We start from the raw sequence: 24115 nt of genomic DNA on the forward strand, positions 1-24115 counted from the left end.
CCTTCCTTCCTTCCTTCCTTCCTTCCTTCCTTCCTTCCTTCCTTCCTTCCTTCCTTCTTTCCTTCCTTCCTTCCTTCTAGTGAAGGACTTCTTAGATGCTTTAAAACACTTATTGTGCATTGTTAGTCTCTAAAAGGAGAATAAACATGTAGCCTTTTCTCATATATATTTGATCAAAACCTATTTTCATGGGACTACCCTGTGGCACAAGTGTTCCACAGAATAACCTTAGAAAACACATATAGGAATTCCTAGGGACTTCCAACTTTTCTTATGTGGTCTTATACTATTTCTGAAAAGTCGGTCGGAAGCGAGATACAGCAACTTGCTCCAGAACAGAAATGGTGGCTGTGATGAAAGTGGGTTGAAATCCCAGAATCCTGTCACCTAGCAGTAGCAGAATGCATATGGAATGCACACACTGATCACTAAGTTTGGGGGTAAATGGTCTTAGTTAAACCCAAAATTGTGGAGAAGGAAAGTGTGATCACCTTAAAAAAGGAACACGGATGTTAATGGAGAATCAATGATAACAAAATATACAATAATAATAATAATGGGAAGTGATAAGGAGATTAAGGAGGTAATTAATGAGGGTTAGCTTTATTTTCATAAAAAGTGAAAGCACTACTTTGTTTAATGTTCATGTTTTATATAAAAGTATAATATATGTTACAAGCATATCCTTTAGAAAAGCAAGCCATACCAGGGGTTAGTCTCATTTTTACCTCCTGTCAAAATTAAGTCCTAACAAAAATGAAATGGAAGAGAACAAAACAAAAATTTTTCCATTATCATCATTAAATTATCATCATTAAAGACAAGCAGGCTAGTTAATAAGTCTCCTTTTGTACTCAGAATTTAATGTTAGCTAAAATATGTATATTAATGTTTTGGGGCCATCTCAAGAAGAATAGCACGGTCATCACCACTGTCAGGTGAGGAATGCAGTAGAATAGCAGTGGAGAAAATTGGAAACTAAAGACTGTATATTCTAAAATCCCACTCCCATATCACAGGTAGCAACATTGGTGTTTATTTCCTACTATTTGTTAGTGTCCAATGTGTTTTTTATCATTATAATCTTATTATACTTATAGTTTTTATTATAATTATTTATTATGGTAAAGTATCCATAACAAAATGCATCATTTTAACCATTTTTAGGTGTACATTTTAGTGGTGTTGAGTATCTTCGCACTGTGGTGCAGCCATCACCTCCCGCCATCTCCGGAACTTTTTCATCTTCCAAACTGAAATTCTGTTAATTCTTCTAAAATAATTTTATTTTTATTTTTTTAATTTTTAAGGTTTATTTATTTTTGAGAGGGAAAGAGAGTGAGAGAAAGCAGGGAAGAGGCAGAGATGGGGGAGACAGAGAATCCAAAGCAAGCTCCAGGCTTTGAGCCATCAGCACAGAGCCCGACGTGGGGCTTGAACTCACAAGCAGTGAGATTATGACCTGAGCCAAAGTTGGGCACTTAACCGACTGAGCCATCCAGGTGCCCTTAAAATAATTTTAATTCCATTAAAAATAACTCCCTATCCCCCCCTCCCTCCAGTCCTTGGCAACCACCAACTAGTCCCTTCTTGCTTTTTAATGAGTCTATTCTTTTAAAGATATTCTTTGGGATAACATCTTCTATCTGTTGGAGGTAATTCTATTCCTAGGAGTGGTAATGAATGCAAATGATCATTCATGATATTTTTGGAGACCCAGTTATGCCCATGCATCCACAATGGTTAAGGTCTTGTTCATTCACTGGGTCATTCATTCATTCAACAACAAATTGTTGCATCATATGTTGCCCTGGATTTCCCTGAGAGCAGAGCCTATATACCTCAATGGGAGGTGTATTTGGGAAGTGATCGCAGGGAAGAGTGAGAGGCCAGAGGACTGAAAAAGAACAGAGAGAAAGACAGCACAAGGATGCATTAAGAAGTTGCCTAGCACCGTGGGCTGCTGTGCCTCAGCCCCCTGGATCTCTTGAGAAGCTTTCTGAAATGGATCTCATATAACTGTCCACTGACCAAGAGTGGCCCCACAGGCACTAACACCCTGGCTTCTGGCTTGTGTATTCTTGTGAGTCAAGTGGGTTCTCCCAGGATTCCACACCTTGGGCCAGTGAGGTACTGACAGATTTTACCTGCACAATGTAGGTGAAAGTTTGCACAGAACTGGGGGCTGAGGTAGTGACTGGAGCAAGGGATAGGCATATGTGGTGCTCCAGACACAGACATTGAACTAGGCATTGGACTGGAGCCATAATGGTGAGCAAAAGAAGGCAGGGGCCCTTTCTCCTGGGACTTACAGATGGTGACAGCAGACAGGAGCACGAGGGCAGTGGCAGAACTGTTATGCTGGATAGTCATGACCCTGATGACTATGCATGGGCCATGCAACCACTTGAGAATAGCTGCTGGGCACTGTACTAGGCAGATGGGTGAATACACTGAGGAACCAGAAGACATAGGCTCAGCCTCACGAATCTGGTGCGGAAGGCCCTGACAAACAAATAATTCCCACCAAACAATGAACTACCATTGTAACAGGTGCTGTGAATGAGAAGTTGGCCATATTTGGAGAGGGATAACAGGGGTTCTGGTAAAGTCAGTTGTGTCAGGAAAGGTTGGAAGTTTTCTTCATAGAAACGATAACTAATCTGAGACCTGAAGGATGATGCACTATTAAATAAGCATTAATCGGACATTATAGCTCAGCTGCTAGGAATGCCCTGTAAATTATTACCTTTTTTTTTTTTTTTTTTTTTTTTTCTCAAATTGCTCACAGTCCGGTTGGGGAGATGAATGATGGTTACATCATCGGAAAAAGACTAACTAGACTTAGGTATAATGGAAGCACAGGGAAGCAGCCCCAAGAAGCTGGTGACGTTTCAGCACAGCAGATCATGTTTGGCATGGTCCTGAAGGCTTTGGAGGTATTTTCTGGGTGAGTCAGGTAAAGGACTCCATTAAAATGTGTTTCTCCAATGGGCAGAGGAAATTGCAGTGCAATTCATAAGACCTTAAAGAGAATTTCAAGTGTAGCTTTTACTTTTTTTTAAGTTTATTTGTTTATTTTGAGACAGAGGGAGAGAGAGAATCCCAAGCAGGCTCTGTGCTGAAGTGGGGCTCAAACTCACGAATCGTGGGATCATGACATGAGCCAAAATCAAGAGTCAGTTGCTTAACTGACTGTGCCACTCAGGTGCCCTTAGCTTTTACTTTTAGGATAAACTTTTTATTTATTTATTTAAAAAAATTTTTTAATGTTTATTTTTTTCCTTTTGAGAGACAGAGAGAGAGAGAGTGAATGGGGGAGGGGCAGAGAGAGGGGAGACACAGAATCCAAAGCAGGCTCCAGGCTCTGACCTGTCAGCATAGAGCCCGATGCAGGGCTTGAACCCGTGAACCTCAGAGATCAAATGTGTTTATTATCACAGGGTATCAGGAAACAATGTTTTAGTTATCTGTTGCCATTTAGGAATTTAGGCCCAGTATGTTGAGAGATATTCTAATTTCAAGACAAGAAAAAAAATCACCTTTTCATGTGATATATCCTAATCTCTAAATGTTGGTAACTAATTTGTTTTCAACATTGCCCATGGCAACAAAACAAAAAACACATGTTTTGCAACTCCTACTCTGCAGTGTCTTTGGGCATCAGGGTCATTAACAAGGCATCCTATCCACCTAATGGCCACATAGTTTCACTGCGGTTAAAGGGGCTTGAAGGAAATTTGCTTCTTTCAGTGCTGACCTTGAAAACTGTAACGTACAAGGCTGACCCAATGACAAGGTCCCAAAGAAGAACTCAGCAGGAGGGAAGTGGGGGTCTGGCCTCAGTTTTGATCTCATAATGGCAAAGGCTAGGTCTGGAGAAGCATGGGACTGGGGTGACACCCATCAAGACCATGCTAGCTTAGTCCTCTGCTGTGGAAAACATGGCTGAGCCCATGAGTGTGGACCTGGAGGGCTACCTCTCATGGCTTCAGCAACTGCATTCTTGAGCAGTGTATCATCCTCTGGGACTTAAGGCCATAGTCTTTTTAATTTATTTTTATTATTTTTGAGTGGGGGGGGGGAGGTGCAGAGAGAGAGGGAGACAGAGAATCAGAAGTGAGCTCCACACTGACAGCAGCGAGCCAGATATGGGGCTCAAACTCACAAACTGTGGGATCACAACCTGAGCTGAAGTCAGATGCTCTACCGACTGAGCCACCCAGGCGCCCCACAGCCATAGTCTTTTGATAGGGTTTAAGGCTGTTTCATGACACAAATTAGGAAATATTTCACCTGACATCTCTTAAACAATCATTCTAACTTTTTTTTTTAATTCAACGTTTTTTATTTATTTTTGGGACAGAGAGAGACAGAGCATGAACAGGGGAGGGGCAGAGAGAGAGGGAGACACAGAATCGGAAACAGGCTCCAGGCTCTGAGCCATCAGCCCAGAGCCTGACGCGGGGCTCGAACTCACGGACCGCGAGATTGTGACCTGGCTGAAGTCGGACGCTTAACCGACTGCGCCACCCAGGCGCCCCATCATTCTAACTTCTAAAGCAGGAAAAGAGGCTAAGATTATCCCGTTCTTGTGTCTTTTTGATGTTTGCCAGACCAAGTTTTCACAGACATGATAACATAATTTGAGTGAATATGGATATTCAATGTCAATCTCTCCACCAATAGGACCCCTCTCTGGCTCCCGTACCCTTCCACTTAGATTTGGTCTGGCAGATGTTTCAAGGCTAATGTAAATTGTGCTCATGGAAAAAAGCCTTTCTGTGAAAGTTCACTGAATGCCTGATTCCCTTCTGTTGGCACATCCTCCTGCATAAAGTGTTTCCATGTACAACAGCCATTGGGTCCACAGTTGGTCAATTATTGTTTTGTTTTTTCTTTAAATGTTAACTTATTAAATTTTTTTTTAATGTTTATTTTTTACTTTTGAGAGAGAGACAGAGTGCCAGTGGGGGAGGGGCAGAGAGAGAGGGAGACACAGAATCTGAAGCAGGCTCCAGGCTCTGAGCTGTCAGCACAGATCCCAATGTGGGGCTCAAACCCACGAACTGTGAGATCATGACTTGAGCTGAAGTTGGGTGCTTCACTGACTGAGCCGCCCAGGTGCCCCAAGTGTTTACTTATTTTTGAGAGAGAGAGAGAGAGCACACGCAAGTGACAGAGGGGCAGAGAGACAAGGGGACAGAGGATCCAAAGTGAGGGCTCCAACTCATGACCTGTGACATCATGACCTGAGCTAAAGTTGGGCGCTTAACCAACTGAGCCACCAGGCACCCAAAATGTTTACTTATTTTTGAGACACACACACACACACACACACACACACACACACACACACACAACACAGTAAGCAAGAGAGGGGCAGAGAGACAGGGGACAGAGGATCTGAAATGGGGCCTCAAACTCAGGGCCCATGAGATCATGACCTGGGCTAAAGTTGGATGCTTAGCTGACTGAGCCACCCAGGCACTCTCTTGGTCAATTAGTTTTAAAAGTCAATTAAAGGTGTAACAAGAGCAATTTCTGTCCTGTTTGAAGGAAGGTATAAGAACAAACAATAAACTCATACTCCAAAGTATCCTATGTAAACCAGGTGGTCAAAAAAATTCTGTTTTTGTGACCCTTAGAAGTAATTTAAGATGGGGCTAGGAAGTTGAAGAGGAGAGTAAAGAGGATCAAAGAGAGAGGATTCTTATGGAGAAAGTTCTTGGAGAGCTGTGACATTTCCCCTTTAATTTAGTAGGGGGAGAGGTGTGCTTTATCACTTCCCAATCCAAGCGAAAAAGGCTTTGAGGCAGTCATCTAAGCTTGATGTGTATTCTCTGGGTTTCAGTGAGCTAGTGACTCTGAGGATGACTGTTCAGATGGTACACTGCACAACTGTAAGGTGCCATCCACACAGATGACAATGTGTATAATCTGTACAACTGCACTTGGAGACCCTAGGTGTTGACAAGCTCTTATGGCTAGAAGTCTAAGCTGTTCTTTCACCAACATTGGGACAAGGAGGTGAGTTTTTCTGGTTTGTTTGGATTCATGTGAGGGAGCTGGCCTAGAGTCTTCTTAAGAAGGACCACCAAGAAAGGGCCTTCTGGAGAGTTCCTCAGACTAGCAGCCTGAGGGTTGAGTGTAGGCAGTGAGAGCAGGCAGGCAGAGGAATGATCGCTTTCATCATGTGGTTTTCAGTGGGGATTCGCAATGGGGAGAATACCTCATGAGAGACTCAACCCTGTACACTCAAGACCAATGGGCAGCCATGCCAGGTCACGGAGGTATTATCCATGGAAGACTGTGCCCTTTGTCTTAACCCACTTGTCCCAGGCCCAACCTTGGAGGGGATGGAAAGGCAGCTAGTAAGGGGAGGCACTGAAAGAGGACGGACATCCACCTTTCCTAATGGCCCCTGTGTCCCTGACTCCCAAGACCTTGGGTTTCGTGGCCTAAATCAACCCTCAGCTCAGGGAGGGGGAAAATATGGAATTTTGTTATTAAACTAAACTGATTATTCTAATTACTAAAACAAGGCTTTCCTTAAGACCAAAGGTGATCTCAGGACATTTCACACCCAGAGTGACTGGGAGGGCTGCTTGAGGCTTCATATAAGGACAGGAAAGAATCAGCCCACTCAGTGTGTACATTAGAGGCGATGGCAGAGACAAATTCTCTTTGGGCCCTGCAGAGTGCCAAGCCTTCTGTGACCAGAACACATGGGAAATCTTTCCAAGAGATGCCTACCCATATTGGAGATACTTTATTTTAACTTGACACATAGAGATACTCATCCCCAATCTTTTGACATAGAGCCAAGGCCTTCTGTGTGAGCACAGGTAGATGGACCTTTCTTAAATACACACACAAAACGTCAATTGTGAATTCAATTTTGGTTTCCTTATGTTGGACAGAAAAATTTTCAAACCTTGCCAAGCAACCTGAATATAATTGTACATGCATATGACTTCTTTTCTCTTGTCTTCTACAGTTGTCTCATCCACGTGCATTTTTAGATACTTGCATTTATTGGGTCTTTTGAAAGCCTTCAATGTAGCATTTCATGGGAACAGTTTACTTTTTGGACTCCTATTTCATTGGTTTACATAATGTTTAATTAAATTATGTAATTCAATAACAAGTGCTACTGGCATAAACAGGTTTGGGAACACACCCAGCTGCCTCTTGGTAAACACACAGCTGAACCTGTGGGAGCAGAAGCACATGGGTGTGCTGGAGAGTAGCCACCACCTCGTGTACCCTGATGATTGGTCTGTATGTCTCACAGAGAGAATGCAGAGCACAGGATTTTCTGGTGAGGTGGTCAGTGGAGGTCGGGTGGGTGAGCCATCCACTTTTGAGGTGCAAAGCTGGAAGTAACCAGCATGCAAAAGGTACCATTCACTGGGTCCCTACTACATGCCTGGTGGGGCCCTGGACACTTTACACACATAAGCCCATTTAGCTTTCAGAGATATCATTTCCCTCTATTTTACAGTCAAGAAAAGTGGAGTCTCCAGACATTAAGTAACTTACCCTGGGTCACTAAATGGAATAGTCAGCATTTCCCAACCTAATTTGCAAATGAATTCCCTGGGAGGTGTGATTCAAGATGCACACTTTGATGGAGTAGGTCTCGGGTGGGGCCTGAGAGTCTGCATTTCTAACAGGCTGTCAGATCCTGTTGATACTGCTGGTCTGCAGACCATGCATTGGGTGCCTCAGTCCTACCCCTGAGATTCTGACTTACTTGTTCTGAGATGGAGAACAGGCATCACTGTTTTCTAAAATCTTTCCAGGGAACTTTTTTTTATTATTTTTATTTTTTTAAATTTGTTTTCAATATTTGAAGTTTATTGTCAAATTGGTTTCCATACAACACCCAGTGCTCATCCCAAAAGGTGCCCTCCTCAATGCCCATCACCCACCCTCCCTTCCCTCTCACCCCCCCATCAACCCTCAGTTTGTTCTCAGTTTTTAAGAGTCTCTTATGCTTTGGCTCTCTCCCACTCTAACCTCTTTTTTTTTTTCCTTCTCCTCCCCCATGGGTTTCTGTTAAGTTTCTCAGGATCCACATAAGAGTGAAACCATATGGTATCTGTCTTTCTCTGTATGGCTTATTTCACTTAGCATCACACTCTCCAGTTCCATCCATGTTGCTACAAAGGGCCATATTTCATTCTTTCTCATTGCCACGTAGTACTCCATTGTGTATATAAACCACAATTTCTTTATCCATTCATCAGTTGATGGACATTTAGGCTATTTCCATAATTTGGCTATTGTTGAGAGTGCTGCTATAAACATTAGGGTACAAGTGCCCCAATGCATCAGCACTCCAGTATCCCTTGGGTAAATTCCTAGCAGTGCTATTGCTGGGTCATAGGGTAGGTCTATTTTTAATTTTTTGAGGAACTTCCACACTGTCCAGGAAACTTTTTAAAAAAAAAACATTTATTTATTATTGAGAGACAGAGAGAGACAGAACATGAGCATGGGAGGGCAGAGAGAAAAGGAGACAGAATCCGAAGCAGGCTCCAGGCTCTGAGCTATCAGCACAGAGCCCGATGCGGGGCTTGAACTCACAAATTGTGAGATCATGACCTGAGCCGAAGTTGGATGCTTAATCAACTGAGCCACCCAGGCATGCCCCAGGGAACTTTTTTTTAAAGCTCATTTTTTTTTTGAGAGAGAGAGAGAGAGAGAGAGAGAGAGAGAGAGAGAGAGAGCAAGCAAGCAGGGGAGGAGCATAGAGGGAGAGAGAAAATCCCAAGCAGGCTCTGTGCTGTCAGTGTAGAGCCCAATTCTGGGGTTTGATCTCATGAGAGATGATGAACTAAACAAAATCAAGAGTTGGAGGCTTAACTGACCGAGCCACTCAGGTGCTCCTCCAGGGAAATTTTATACACCGAGGATAGGTGATGAGTAGCTTGGACCCCAGTGAGGGCAGGAAAGTTGGACACCTGGACTGATAGATACTTAATTTTGAATACTGCAGCTAAATCAAGTGTTTTAAAAACATAAGACTAATAACATTTGAAACAATATAAAAGGTCATAAAATAAAACTTAAAACTCCTCCATTCCCTACATAACATGAAGAATTTTCTTAAAACTCAAATTAAACCATCCTTGCATACACCTGTGTGACAATATCATAATTCAGTGACATGTCACAAGCTTTTTTCATCATTGGTACACGCAGAACTATTTCATCCTTATTGACACTGCATTGCATCCTCTAGCGTGGTTAAGTCAGAATTCATCTCACCAATTTTTTACAGGAACACATTCAGTTGATTCTAATTTTTCAGTTTTATAGGTAACACTTTGTGTACATACCCATGGTTAGGTTGTTTTGTAGAATGGACTTCTAGATGTGGAATTCCTGGGTTATTTAAATATTTATTCTCAAATTGACCCCCACAAGGCTCACCAAATTACATTCCCACCATCACATATAGAAATACCTCTTCCCCACCACCTTGCAACTACTGGGTATTATCAATCTTTTCAATGTTAACCGATCTAATGTAAGAGACATGGATCCCAATGATGCTTTAGTTTGCATGTCATAATGAATGTATGAAGATGAATGTCTCTTCATATGTTTATTGGACTTAAGCATTTCTCCTTTGGATTTGCCCCTTTAGTTATGTGGTTGCTTACCATATTATATTAATCTTTTGTCTACAATTTATGCTACAATTTTCTTTCATGACTTCTGAATTTTCTTTTTACTTAAGAAAGTAACTTATACCAAGATTATAAAATAGTCACTGGTTTTTCCATCTACTACTTGGATAGACTTGTCATTCATTAATCTTTCCAGTCAGAATTGAAGAGAGGAACTCTTGAAGTAGAACTCTTACTTTGTTTCTTTTGCTTCTGAAATACGATTCTCAGCACTATTCATGGAGCAGGCCATTGTCACTCCTGGATTTGAAATACCCCCTGTATCAGATAATCAATCTCACACAGTCTGGTCTCTTTCTTTCACCTCTTTCTTTATTTTCTGTTTTAATTTCTGCAGTTTCACAGGACTTTTAGAAAGACAACTCTTTCCTTGTTATTCTTTTTTTTTAACGTCTATTTATTTTTGAGAGAGAGAGAGAGAGACAGAGTGGGAGTGGGGGAGGGGCAGAAAAAGAGGGAGACACAGAATCCGAAGCAGTCTCCAGGCTCTGAGCTATCAGCACAGAGCGCCACACGGGCTTGAACCCATGGACCATGAGATCATGACCTGAGCCGAAGTCAGCACTTAACTGACTGAGCCAGCCAGGCACCCCTTTCCTTGTTATTCTTTTTTTTTTTTTTAACGTTTATTTATTTTTGAGAAAGAGAGAGACAGAGCATGAATGGGGAGCGTCAGAGAGAGAGAGGGAGACACAGAATCTGAAACAGGCTCCAGGCTCTGAGCTGTCAGCACAGAGCTTGACGCAGGGCTCGAACTCACAGACTGCGAGATCATGACCTGAGCCGAAGTCAGACGCTTAACTGACTGAGCCACCCAGGTGCCCCCTTTTCCAAGTGCCCCCTTTTCTTTGTTATTCTTTAGTTTTCCTTCTTTTTTAAACAAATTTCTTCTCTACAATGAATTTAAAATTCCCATGTCAGGTTCTAAGGAAGCCTAACTGGATTTTTTTTTTTTTTTTTACTGACATTGCATTTTAATCCACTAATGTGGATTCTTTTTTTAAAGAGTAACCTGTTTTTTAACGTTTATTTATTTTTGAGACAGAGAGAGACACAGCATGAACGGGGGAGGGGCAGAGAGAGAGGGAGACACAGCATCGGAAGCAGGATCCAGGCTCTGAGCCATCATCTCAGAGCCCAACACAGGGCTCGAACTCATGGACCGCGAGATCGTGACCAGAGCTGAAGTCGGACGCTTAACCGACTGAGCCACCCAGGCGCCCCTCACTAATGTGGATTCTTATAGCATTTTTAGTATTTGGTGTCTCACACGGAAATAAGATATGTCTTTCCATATATATATAAATATGTATGGAGATATATATATGGATATATATATATATGTATATAAAATATATATATATATATTTTTTTTTCTTTACAAACATAGATCTTGCATGTTTCTTGTTAAGTTTATTCCTGGGTGAAATATATATATTGTGATATCTCTTTCCAAATCATCATTCTAATTGATTATTGAGACTAAACTGATTTGAATATATTTATCTCCTGGGGTGCCTGGGTGGCTCAGTTGGTGAAGCATCTGACTGTTGGTTTCAGCTCAGGTCATGATCTCTTGGTTTTGTAAGCTTGAACCCCACACTGGATTCTACGCTGGCAGTGTGGGGCCTGCTTGGGATTCTTTCTCTCTGCCTGTCTCTCTGCCCTTCCCACACTCACATTGTCTCTGTCTCTCTCAAAATAAATAAATAAACTTTTAAAAAATTGAAAAGATATATATTTATCTCCTAATTATCCATCTTACTAGGCTGATAAGTCCTAAAAATTTAATTGATTGTCTTAGTATATTTTTTCAAATATGAAATTAATGAGTATGCAAGAAAAAACCCAGAAATGTAGAAAAAACTACCCTGACAACCAAGGACAATTATTATCATTTTACTTGTATCAGTTTTCATTCTTTTTTTTTGCATAGCTTCTGCCACATAATTGTAATCACAGTTTAATTAACTGGTATATATATATGTATATATATATATCTATATAAGTGTACACATATATGTGCATATATACATGTATATGTGTGTATATATATACATATATACATGTATATATATATATTTATTTATTTTGGGAGGAGTGGGGAGGGGCAGAGAGAGAGAGAGAGAGAGAGGGAGAGAATCCCAGTCAGGCTTCATGCTCAGTGTAGAGCCCAACACAAGGCTCGACCCCACCACTGTGAGATCATATGAAGCATTTTCTTAAAACTCTAAAAATTAAACTATGCTTGCATACACCTATGTGACAATATTGTAACTCAGTGAACTCAGTGACATGTTACTCACCAAATCGAAATCGAGACAAATGCTCAACAGACTGATCCACCCAGGTGCTCCTAACTGGTGTGCTTTTTGAAAGAATAAGCGCATTCAATATGCCAACACTGTTGTGCTGGAAGTTTGTTTTATAAAGAACCATGTGCTTGTCACTAATGGGCAGAAACGCTAATGTAACTTCTGCTACTCAGATTATTGGGTTCAGTCTCTCCTGCTGCTGCCAGGCTGGCTTGCTGGCATTTATACCAGCCAATTATAGCCCAGCGTCATGGAGCCCTCTCTCCCTCACCCCACACATAGCTGCTGACCTCATTGCACACTCAGCCATTCCATTTCAGGCCTCTGCCGGATTCGCTCTTATCGCACAGGGGACATAGAGGTTGCTAGGAGTTTTTAATTCCATTTGAGAAGCAAGCTAGATCATGACATAGTCAAGATTTCCAAAGAAGTTGTTCGAAAACCATTTCTCACATGGCTCTCGTCGATATAAACATAAATATGGTTTGGGTTTGGATGGGTTGTTTGCTTCTTCTTCTGTATTACTTTAAATTTGATTTCCTCACATGTTCATTTTGTGACCTATGCAGACTGCTCTTTAGTCCTTCAGCTCTCTACTCATTCACCTTAACCATGAGGATTTCCTTGGCCTAATTATATAAAAGAGGAATCCCCATCCTGACACCCTGGCCAGATAAGTCCTTCACATACACAGGCCTGGAGCAAGTGTGAAGGGAGGTCCACATACCATATGTCTCAGTATGTTAAAGGCCCAGCAGGGCTTCATGTATACATGTGACCGCCTCGTCAGCCTGTCCTAGCTCCCTCCACACTCCTTCCCTAAAAGCCACCTTTGGCGTCTCCTTGGGCCTGGAGGTACACACACTTGATTTTTTTTTCTTATATAATGATTATGCATTTCTTGGACATGTTATTTTTATGGCTTAACAAAACCCCAACTATAGGGGCGCCTGGATGGCTCAGTCGATTAAGCATCCGACTTGGTCTCATGGGTCATGAGTTCAAGCCCCACATCAGGCTGTGTGCTCATAGCTCAGAGGCTGGAGCGTGCTTCAGACTCTGTGTCTCCTCCTCTCTCTGCCATTAGCCTGCTCGTGCTCTCTCTCTCTCTCTCAAAAATAAATAAACATTAAAAAAAAAAAACAACTATATCTTTTTTTCCATTAGTTTATCTAGTTGATTGTTGCTGCTTAATAGGAGATATTTCTAGCCACCTCTGAATATGACTTTGTCCTTCTGTTCCACCCTTCCTTTTCCTTTTCCAGGTAAAGACAACCTTTTTCAAATCCCCTTGGCCATGTGACTACATTCTGGCTAATGAGATGGCAGCAGAAGCAGGATGTGGGACTTCTAGGAAGTCTCCTTCCTACGAGAGAAAGAGGGAAAAAACACATCTCTCATTTTGAAAAAGATGTTCTTATTCAAGGTAAATGATTAGCTTCCTCTTTGTTTTCTCTTCTGGTTATTATACTAGTCAAGTATCCTAAGTCTTTTTGAACGAATCTTAATTTGCGTTTCTCTAGAAAACTCTGAAAAAGTTATATAGATTTTTAAGCTTACTGACTAGTATGCTCTTCAAGTGGTTTTATTCCCTACTTCATTTATAACTATAGACTCTTTTTTATCCATAATGTTACTTATACATTATCTCTTTTGGTGTGATCGTTTGCCAGGTTAGATTTAGTAATTTTATTTCTTCCCAACTTTTTATTTTTTTTAAGATATATATTTATTTATTTTAAGAAGGCTCCACACCCAGCATGGGGCTCACAACCCTGAGATCAACTGAGCATATTTGACTTTTATTTTTAATTGCTATTCGTTTTTTCTTTCAATTTTTCATTTGGTTGGTTTCTGCCTTTATCTTCCTTATTTCCTTCCTTTCTTACCTTTTTTCTTTGATTTTCTTTGTTATTTTTTGGTTTCTTGAATTTTGTGCTAGATCCGTTTATTTTCAATTTTCCTTATTTGCCAATATATACACTTACAAGCATACATTTTTCTTTAGGTATGATTTTGGCTACTTGAAATAGCAGGTGTAAGGCACTTAGAAATGTTGAGGCACATGGTAGGCACGACTTTTTAAAAGTGGGCTTTCATGTGTCACGTAAAAGTCTTTAAAATTAAAAGAACTGTTTAAATTATTATCTTCACTAAATATTTTCCTAGTCACATTTCCATATATATTTACATTTCCTGTAACCAAATTAAAGAAGAAATCCTTTTTTTTCTTTTTAAAATATTTATTTTGTATGCTTTTAAAAATTAAAGACTTTTCCTTTAGAGCAATTTTAGTCAGGCTCACAACAACACTGAGAGGAAGGTAGAGGGATTTTCCTTATGCTTCCTGCTCCCACACATGCCTACCTCTCCCTTGACCAACCCCAACCAGAGTGGTGCGTTTGCTACAGTTGATAAACCTACACTGACACATGGTTAAGTACCCTAAGTCCATACTTTACATTAGGGTTCACTCTTGGTGTTGCACATTCTATGGGGTAATTTTTTTTCCTATGGGATATTTTTAATTGTTGTTTCTTTTTCATTCCTTCTCAGTCTTGGCTGTTTGTCAGAATTACCCAGGAAGCATGTTACCTGATACCAAGGCTCCAACTCAAATACTATCAGAATCTCTAAGCATTAGACCCAGACATTGCACATTTTAAAGCTCTCCAGATGATTCCCAGGTATAACCAAGGCTAAGATTTACATCTATCTCTATTTTCTGTCCCATCTTTCCTAATCATAAGCCACAGCCCTTCAGAACGCTTAGAAGTCTAATAAAAATGGGTGGATGTAAATGTAATGCAGAAATTTTAACAACTTACATAACACTCTGGCAATATTTACTCATTGACATTGGAAATCCATAATACATAATTGAACATTACTCTAAATATATATTGATAAATGAGTTTCCTCAGCAATTAAAGGGTGAATAGATTTTCAGGCTAGTTCAGAAAAGCCTGTATAACCCACAATGTAGCTGAAATGGTTATTTAAACAGAAATGTATTAGGCACAATTGAATTAAGGACACTGTTTTCAAGGCTGGTGATCAAATAAAATCAGTTCTAATTAGAAAACAAAGTAAAGAGAGGGCAGGATTTCCCATATATATAAATGCTATAATTATTTTCCTAGTCTCTGAAAGGGGCATCCTGGTGTGGTACAAGCAGAGTTATCATCTCGAGCTGAGAAATAGAGGATTTCAAGTCCAGTTTGATTACCTGCCGTTTAGATGAAATTTGGGCAGAAGTCTAAACTCTCTGAGCCTTAGTATCTTTAAATGCAAAATGGGGACAACCTATCTTGAGGGAATGTTTCAGAGGTTACACTGTGTTGAGAAGGTGCTTGGCAGATCCTTTCTATGAGACCACTCACACTGCTTCTTATTTATCATTATCTTAATCCTAAGATGGGGTGCCTGGGGGGCTCCATCAGTTGAGCGTCTGACTTCGGTTCAGGTCATGATCTCACAGTTCATGAGTTGGAGCTCCACATCGGGCTCATGCTGGCAGCACAGAGCCTGCTTTGCATTCTTTGTTCCCCTCTCTTTCTGTCCCTGCCGCACTTGTGCTCTCTCTCTCTCAAAAATAAAATGAACATTAAAAAAAATTTAACTTAAGATATCCCTTTTTTTCTTTGCTGCAGTGGTATCTCCAGGGCTATTCACTAAGCATGATGAATTGTATAACCAGGAAGGAAGGAAGAAATGCTGTGGTGGTTGCTGCTGATCTCAGGCCAGCTAGGGTTACTTTTTAGCTGAGCCTCAAGGAGGCATTGCGCAACCAGACTTTCTTATGTGCCGCTTCTTTAAAGGTGAAAAGTCAAGTCACGCTCTTCTGTGATCTCTGTTTTCTTTGTACAAGTTTGTATAAATCTTATGAGGCATATAGGCACGCTTCCTTTTCTCTGACTGTTTTTCTGGCCAGTTTGAATTCGTGATTAAAATATGCCCAGAGTAGCTTCCCCCGCCCCCCAGGTTGTCACAAAAGGAGTCATTCTGTGAGTAGTAGAAAACTTATATACCAGCAATTCACTCCTGAGACTGTAAAGCTGGCCTGATTTGAGGATAATTGATGCCATCCTAGAGCCATTGTGGGGTTGTCCTCTAAATTAAAAGCAGAATGAGGTACAAAGGAACTGCTTAATTTATATTTGTGCCTAAGACTTGTAAGAGACAGAAAGAGTGAGAAGCCTTCATAGTGACTGAATTATAGTATTGGGTTGTAGTTTGATTGTGGAATGCCAAACTCATGTACGACTCTAGTCCAAATTTACATAGCTAATAAGTTTTACTGGCCTGAGTGATCAGCTGTGAATGAGTTTGTCCAGAAAAGTTTAAAATATTAACTTGCTGGACCCTCACAGAAATGGTTTGCGGACCCCTGGTCTAGAAAATATGCGAGCAGCTCTGAGAAAAGAGGCCAAGAAGACCGAGAGCCTAAAATGTCTCAGCACTGCCACAGACCTTTGCTCATTCACTGTTTCATTTAGTCCCAACAAGTGAGCAGGATAAGAGGTATTTCCCCCATTTTCACAGGGGCAAAAAATGTTGTTCTCAAGATGAGAAGTCAAAGTCTACATGGCTAGTGAATGTGGGGCTTGAATTAAAGTCCAATCAGTCTGATGCCAAAGTTCTTTTATTTCTTTCAACAATATTTCTTCCTTCTGGGTATGCAATGTCAAAAAAGAAGTCCAGTTTCTGAATTTATGTACAGTGAGGTGTGGCTCAAGTTCAAGAACACTAACAGTGGGCATTCAAGCAAAGGAGGCCGTGAGGAACTGAAGGCAGGGTCCTGGACTAATGTCAGAAATAAGGATTCTGGAATCTTGGTGAAGCAAGAAGCAATCAATAGGATGTGTGTTCAGAGGCTTGAGGGTGAAAATAGGCTAGGGGAGGAAACATTTGGAGTTCTCCTAGGATCCTCCAGCTTCTAACCAGACTGGGCATCAGTGTGACCTTCGCATGCCCAGCCAGTCCAATGAACCTTCTGTTAGCTTACTAAGGGTGAACTCACATGTCAGAAATTAATTCCAATCACTGCATAACATGTTTTTGATCATAGATACATATTTCCCAATCACCTGTCTTGATTTCCCTATCAGGTAACAAAAACCAGCTGGAGAATATGGAATGTCTTATCAGTGGCACTGAGGCCACTGCTGAGATAGAGCGGCTGCCCTGTCTTGGCCCCAGTGGGGACCCACTCTTTAGTAAAGTCATTATGGGTCCAAGGTCTGAAACTGAACTTCAGAGTCCAGAGAACAGTATTTTCATCCATTTGTCTAGTCATGATTGGGATTTAAAGGGCAGATTCATATCAATAAAAGCCAACTAGCTGATGAATCCTGTTGGAAGTTGATAGCAGAGTGGAACAGAATGCTCATGCCTCATGACCGACATCCTCTTGATCCTCTGGATGTTATTCTTATTTTGCATCCTTCTATATTGCATGTAGGCCCCCTTTGCATGTTTGCACTGGATGCTGTTCTGAAATGCTCTATGAATGAGGACCCTGGAGCCAGATCCAGGATTTGCATTCTAGTTTTCTTGGTTTCAAGCCCTATGACCTGGGCAGCTTACTATCTCTTTACACCTCCACTTCATTCTTAAAAAAATTTTTTTTTAGTGTTTATTTATTTATTTAGTTTTGAGAGAGAGAGAGAGAGAGAGAGAGAGAGAGAGAGAGAGAGAGAGCGCATGAGCAGGGGAGGGTCAGAGAGAGAGGGAGACACAGAATCCGAAGCAGGCTTCAGGCTCTGAGCTGTCAGCACAGAGCCCGACGCGGGGCTCAAACTCATGAACTGCAAGATCATGACCTGAGCCCAAGTCGGACACTCAACCAACTGAGCCACCCAGGGGCCCCTCCATTTCATTCTTAAAATGGGAATAATAATAGTAACATGGTTATTGTGACGCTAAAATGCGAAGATACCTGAACGCAATAAACACAGAGCCAGGCACATAGTAAACATTTAAAAATATTTGTTTAATTTACTGGAATATATATTTATCTTTTAAAGATGTAAGAAGACCCTTCCTCCTACTTTACTATTACCATCAGCATTAGATGTTATCTCTTGGGATGGGATCTCTAATGATGACCGTCTTCTATAATATTAATTCTTATCAATATCTGAAATTGGAGCTAAATTTTCTTGAACTTGTCTCAAAATAATAGTGTGCCCCATGCATCTGGACGTGAATACATGTTTGCATTCCGTCCAGATAAAGAATAGCACTGAGGCACAGCTGTTTTCTACACATTATCTCTAACAGTTCCACCAAATGGCTGCTATGTTTGCAATCCCATGAATGGAAATCAACACGGGTGGTCAGAGGCTATATATGAAAATTTTTAACAACTTCTGGGGGGTGTAATTATTATTATTTTTCACCACTTTCCATATTTTTCTGTATTTCTGAATATTTCATAGTGAGCATATATTGGGGTGTGTGTGTGTGTGTGTGTGTGTGTGTGTACGTGTGTGTGTGTGTGTGTGTGTGTGTGTGTGAGAGAGAGAGAGAGAGAGAGAGAGAGAGAGAGAGAGAGACCAGAGAAATAAAAATCTATTTATGACTTAAAAATAAGAATTTTCCCAAATTGCAGCTGGTAAGCAGGGCAAGTCAGTAATGAACCTGCCCCTGGTGATAAAGCCCATGTTCATTGCATCTCTCATGAATTCAACAACTATTTGTTGGTTGTCTCCAATGCTCTGTGCCAGGTGCTGTTCTAGGAACAGGGGAAGCAATGAACAAAACTAGCAAAAGTCTCTGCCCTCCTGGAGAGCATGCAGGGGAGAGAAAGACAAGTAATTAAAAAATATAAATCATGTATCAGATTGTGGTCAATGCTGTGTAGAAAAAGAAAACAGAGGAAAAGTGGATAAGGAAGCACAGGGTAGGGTAGGATTTAACCAGGCATTAGACTGAGAGTGACCTCACCAAATAATCTAATTTGTTTAACATGGAACGTCAGCCAAATTAGTAGTTTGCATTGTACACAAATATTAGCATGGCTGTCATGCAAGGGACAAAAAGTATGATAGTCAACATTTTCCCTGTTCATCAGCAATGAGCTTAAGAATGCTTTTGTAGAGGGGCACCTGGGTGGCTCAGTTGGTTAAGCGTCCAACTCTTAATTTCAGCTCAGGTCATGATCTCACGGTTTGTGAGTTCCAGCCCTGCATCGGTCTCTGTGCTGGCAGTGCGGAGCCTGCTTGGGATTCTCTCTCTCTCCCACTCTCTCTGCTCCTCTTTTACTTGTTCTCTCTCTCTTTCTCTCAAGATAAATAAATTAACTTAAAGAAAAAGAATGCTTTTGAAAAATCTGATAGATTCTAAATACATTTTAAATAAATTAGTTATGTGTGTACTATCCAAATCTTCTTTTGGCCTCACTTGTATTACAAATAAAATGTAAATGCCAACATTAAAATAATAGTCCACTCAGTCAATAAGAATTGGCTATCACATCAAAACAGAACTTAAATCCTGGATGAATGTGTATTAAGAAGGGCCAAACCAAGAAACCAGTTATTGAAAAATTTAGGTAGACATGCTCAAAAGTCTAAGTGTTTTTTCTAAGTCTCTCATGCAACTGATTAACTCCTGTTCTTTATCCCGTACTTTATCATTGATGATTACTTTTTAGTCTATATAAAATAATATATGGGGGAAAAAGTTAGTGAATTTAAAAAAATACTAAAATGTGCCTTACTTGTAGAGTAGGCATTATATAAAGTAAACATCATATTGACCCCTCCCACAAAGTCCAGTTAAAATGTTCACATTTGAACATGTCGGTATGCATTATTTTCAAATCTATATTTGCACATACATACTGAATCTGTTTCTGTAACTATGTAATATATAAAAGTTTTCCACACACACTCCTGTGATTTTTACATATTGAACATGGCTTGCCTTCTTACTTCCAACACAAAACATTCTAAGTGATACCTAAACTGTTTTAAATTGTCTGTAGAAACAATGATTAACATTTGTGGAATGTGGTAACTACGTGATGGCAGCAACATGACATGAAAAAAATACTAATGTGACATAGAGTTGTATGTCTGTGGTTGAGAGATGATAAAGTTTATGGAAAAGGTCTTCTTCAGTGGGACTTGTCTAATCTTTAACTGGCACCAAACACTAAAATGATAGTAGCACAAAGTCAATGTCACCTGGAGGGTTGGGCCTGGTAAGCTTACCTTCAAAGTACAAATTTTAGTCTCAAGTTTGTCCATAAAGAGTCAGACAAAAAACACCAGACATTTCACTTGTCTACACAAAGTAACTAGTTTTAAAAAGTATTTCATCCTGGGGGTGTGCCTGGGTGGCTCAGCTGGTTAAGCGACCAACTCTTGGTTTCAGCTCAGGTCATGATCTCACAGTTCATGGGTTTGAGTCCTGTGTTGGGCTCCATGCTGACAGTGTGGGACCTGCTTGGAATTCTCTTTCTCCCTCTCTCTGCCCCTCCCCTGTGTTCACGTGTGCTCTCTCTCAAAAATAAATAAACTTAAAAAATAAAGTATTTTATCCTGATAAAGGTGATTTCAGTTTCTTGGTAAGAAGAAAAAATTGGAGGGGGGGCAGCAAATATCACTTGTCCTTCTCCACATGCAAAACCTCTGGTGGTGAGAATGGATATGTTCTTACCTATGAATTGTCTAATAATCCTTTCTACTTTCTTAAGTATTGAAATTACCTGAATCTTCTAACTGAAATATCCACAAGTACTTCCTTTACCTTAGTCACTTTCTACCCTCCTATTTCTCAGACATCTTGGAGGAAGCCTGATATTCTAATAGCAATGTTTTCTAGGCCACAAAACTGAGTCTATGGAGGACTACCTCTATCTATGGTGATAAAATGAACACCTAAGATGCACTTTCCAAGATGCTCCACATTTCCTCCCAACTGAATGAATACTTTTGCTCTGGAGCATAAGATCCAGAGGGCAAAGGCCTCTCTGAAGAGATGATGTTTGAACTGAGCAATGGATGACCAGAAGGAGCCCTGCATAAAGCAGTGTTCCAGGAAGAAGGAGCAGCAATCCTTTATCCAGCAGGTGGCTCTCTCTGGGGAGGGCTGTCAGAGAGGCAGCCAGTCCTCGTGACCTTCCATGCTCCCCTCCCTCCATGGGATACTCATGCTAAATGGTGGATGTACAGGGTACCCTCTACTGCCCCCCTCAGCCCTGTCATCTCTCTCCAGTCTCCTTTCCTTTGTTCAGTCTGGGGCAGATCTATTTAAACAGAGGAAAAGAGAGGCAAGCCTCCCTTCCTGTCCAGAGTCTGGGGAGAGGAGACGACCTTCCCTTCTCCCACCTGGTCATCTTATAATGAATGGGGGTAGAGTTGGGTAAGTTAGGGAGCAGAACTTCTGGTTCTTGAATTGGTGCTTCTCCATCAACCCCGGGGGGAAGTGGCTGACTCCAGCTGCTAGGTGTGGTAGGGTCTTTTCCCCTTTAGGCCTCAGCAAAATTCCGTACAATAGGAAAAAAACATTTACCTGATACTCTATTACTCTGGTATAATAGCCATCATTAGGGAAGTATTGGGAGGTGAGATCTGGGGTGTGTGCGGAAACCTATGTGAGCCACTCAAGCAATGAAAAGTAGATGACTTTCCAGTACAGCTACAACCAGTGAACCTGGGACAGGAGCTTGGGATTCCACCCTTGCTGGTGTGGAAATGAGCAGAAATATCCACAAATGGCAGCTGAAAATGTTCACAATCTAGATGAGGCTTTTTCCATTTGGAAGTGAGCCAGACTCAGTCAATGACTTTGCACCTGTTTATCTGAAGGCTCTTAAAATGATAATCCGAAGAGAGCAGGGATATTTATACACTTGAATAAGTCAGGGTTCTTGTGTGGGTGGAATAAAACAACCAAGTTTATGAGTTTTAGGGCTCAAATTGGTCAGGAGTTGGTGAATATTTCATTTTTTTTCTTTTAATCCAGGTAAACAGGTTTCATTTTTCTTTTGCTTCAGTTATGAAGGGTCTCAGATAATTCATTAGCCTAACTCCATATGACTGGAGGTGTCCTAAGTGGTGATCTCAGGTGAAGGTTTGAATATTTAAAAACACTGTGTGGAGCATACTCAGACCTGTACCCACAATCAGTTCTAAGGAGCTGATCAGACTGAGTCCATCCCTCACTGACAGACACCATGACAGATGCCAGAGGAGTCCTTTGAACGTGGGCCTTTCCTCTTCAGAAAACGACATTTTCAGTTGAGAGCTAAGTTGTGCAGCTGGACAGAGTTTGACATGGACAAGGCATTCCCAAACCTTATCCTGGCTATCTCCTGCAAATTTCTAGAATATTACAAATTGAGAACCAAAACTATTTGCTCACAGCTGGCGTGAAGCTAAGGCATCTTCATTTGTTGCAAATAGCCTGCCAATGCTAAGAAAAGAATTCATTTCATCAGTGGCTTAGATTACTGATTAAGTGGGCTCCAATTTAAGCTGTTTCAAACAACCATACTAAAATTAACCAAATAGCCATGTTACTTTAAAAGTAGCCTGTAGCAGGCAATCAATAAATATGTGCTGAATGGAAGAACAAATTTGTCTTTACTAGTGTTTATGAGGTGGGCAGGGAGATGTTAGAAGACTGGAAGGGTTGTTGGACTTAATGCCTGTGACTGAGGGTATACTGACACAAGTGATGTGACACAGTGTCCAGTCAGCCCCTCAATCCCAAAACCCAAGGGCGATTCTGGATTACTGCTGCCCACCTGCATGTCCATAGCGTGTCAGCAAGTCCTGTGAGGCCCACCTCCAAAATATAAGCAGATTTTCTTCTTTCTCCACCTCCACTATCTCAGACAGCTTCAGTTGAAAAGACTAGCCTCCCACACACTGTTTCCACTTACACCCACACAGCAACCTCAGGAACCATCCTGGGACACTGCTCTACTGACAACCCTTCCATGCACTCTGCTCATCCGAGCCCACAAGGCCCTTTATGACTTGACCTCCCCTTCCCTCACCTCTTTTTGTACCTTCTATCCCTTGGCTCAATACTCTTTGGAAACATTGGCCTGCTTTTTGTTCCTCAAATGTGCCTCATGGCCTTTGCACTTGCTGTTTCCTCTGCCTTGAAGGTTCCCCATGTGGCTCACCACTTCTTCTCTCTCAGGTCACAGCACAGACGTAATCTTCTTAGAGATGCCCTTCCTGGCCTCCTTAGTCACTACTCAGTCACTTTTTATGAAATTACCATGCTTCATTCCCTTTATAGCATTTATTGTACTCTGACATTCGGTGTTTATTTGCTTACTGTCTCCTTCTAGCGGAGGCAGTGACTTCATCTGTCTTATTCACCACTATTCCCAGCACTTACTCATTGTTCAACCAATAATTGTTGAGTAAATGAAGTGGATGTTTCTTTTCCCCTGATATTTTCTTCTATTTGGATTGTGACAAAAAAAATCACACAAGTATAACATGTGACATTTGAGAGGAAGGTGAGATCATCTATTACCATTTCTTCACTTTGGGATGGGCAAGTGGGGACTGAAGCTTCAAGGTGATTTGCCCAACATCACATAGCTTATCGGGGCAGAGTCCAGAATAAAACCACATCTCATGATTCAATCTGGCACCCTCTCTACAAAAACCATGGACAGGGCCAGGGTCCAAAACAATTGGATTTTGTGGCCCAGTTAACAGTAGAAAGGAATGTATGTTGAAATGTGGAAGGAAAGATGGGAAAGAAAATATTATAAGACCTCTTAAAATAACAGATACATGTAAGAAGATCTCACAATAACAAATAAAGGAAAATATGTATATGGGAAGAGTAGTCATTATTATTAGCAGTGGGAAAAAGGAGTACAATCTGCTGAGTTCTTTTTTTTAAGTTAATTTTAATTAATTTATTTCGAGAGAAAGAGAGAAAGCACAAACAGGGAGGGGCAGAGAGAAGGAGAGGCAGAATCCCAAGCAGTCTCTGTGCCATCAGTGTGGAGCCGTATGTGGGGCTTGAACTCATGAACTGTGAGATCATGACCCGAGCTGAGATTAAGAGTTGGATGCTTAACCGACTGAGCCACCCAGGTGTCCCATA

At 41.1% G+C, this 24115-nt stretch overlaps 1 long non-coding RNA gene across 1 annotated transcript in view; it reads left to right on the top strand.

Annotated features, from left to right (window-relative positions):
- LOC121029598 (uncharacterized) overlaps nt 1-16651 on the top strand; it is a 29854-nt gene extending 13203 nt beyond the window's left edge. The window contains exons 3-4 of the long non-coding RNA XR_005789797.1: nt 13285-13445; nt 16393-16651. This is a non-coding gene — a long non-coding RNA (uncharacterized LOC121029598). The remainder of the gene's footprint in view (nt 1-13284; nt 13446-16392) is intronic.
- The last annotated feature ends 7464 nt before the right edge of the window (nt 16652-24115 follow it).

Source organism: Herpailurus yagouaroundi, unplaced genomic scaffold (genome assembly GCF_014898765.1).
Source record: "Herpailurus yagouaroundi ecotype Mexico unplaced genomic scaffold, PumYag 139, whole genome shotgun sequence".
Classification (NCBI taxonomy): Eukaryota; Metazoa; Chordata; class Mammalia; order Carnivora; family Felidae; genus Herpailurus; species Herpailurus yagouaroundi.